This window comes from Meleagris gallopavo, chromosome 1 (assembly GCF_000146605.3).
Source record: "Meleagris gallopavo isolate NT-WF06-2002-E0010 breed Aviagen turkey brand Nicholas breeding stock chromosome 1, Turkey_5.1, whole genome shotgun sequence".
In the NCBI taxonomy this organism is placed as follows: domain Eukaryota; kingdom Metazoa; phylum Chordata; class Aves; order Galliformes; family Phasianidae; genus Meleagris; species Meleagris gallopavo.
In genome coordinates this window covers 70,997,719-70,998,779 of record NC_015011.2, presented here as the reverse complement: position 1 = coordinate 70,998,779, position 1,061 = coordinate 70,997,719, and positions in this window count along the sequence as shown.

Below are 1,061 nucleotides of genomic sequence, written 5' to 3'. Positions count from 1 at the left end.
GGACAATGGATCATCTCCACTGGTGCAGATTTATACACCATGCAGGCTCTCATTTATCTCTGTTGAAAATGTATAACTAATAGAAGTGACTGTGTTGAAAAACAGTTCAGTAACTGAGAATTTGCGCTATTGAATGGTATTATTGTGCTCTTCGTATCTGCTGTAATTTCTATGAAAATGAATAGGAGGCATTACTTTTGGAGAGACCTCCATAATTAATGACAAAATACTAATCAGTAAAGTGAACCAAGTTTCTACTTCTAGTATTTTGAAAAACTGAATAGGGTGCAAAGTTTGCTAAGCTCAGATTGGCACTTTTTTTTTCTTTTTTCCAGGCAGAAGAAATTTACCTCAAAAAAATTATTTTCTTAATGTTCTCAGATGGCAGTTGCTGACAATTCTGAAAACATATTCAATGTGTAAATGCAACTTAAAATAGGACCTTATTTGAAAGGAATATACATGAGGAGAAATAGAAGTCCTTCTGGGTTCACCCAACGCAGTATTTATATGATGTTTTCCATAGAGCTTTTCTACTCTCAGATGGATTGTAACAAAACATATACTGTTAAATACACACGTCACATTTTAAGAAAAATGGCTGATAATATAAAGCAAATTAATATTACATTCTAAACATTCTTCCTGAGTCCTTGTTACAAGGTAAATCATGATTCCCTCACAGTACTATTCCACTATCAGTGGAAAGGCACCAGACTTCTAACAACTTATTACAGCAGTAGTTTAACTGCAGACACACAGATGGGAAAACACTATACTTGTGTGTCTCCTAAACTACTAATGCAGTTCTGAAGCCTTTGGGCCTTAAGCAGGTAGCAGCAGTACATAATATTTTATTCCATGGACTGGTGTCTTTGGAGTTCAGTTATACTCAACATGAGTTAAAGTGGTAGAACAACTATTTCTCTCTAGACATGATCCCTTTCAAATGTATTCCTTCTAGAGTCAAGTTCAACCCCACAAGAGATGCAATCTATTTTCTATCTAGCATGATTCTGCTGGTGAAGAAACTTCCTTCAGCTCAATGCTATTTGGGAAAA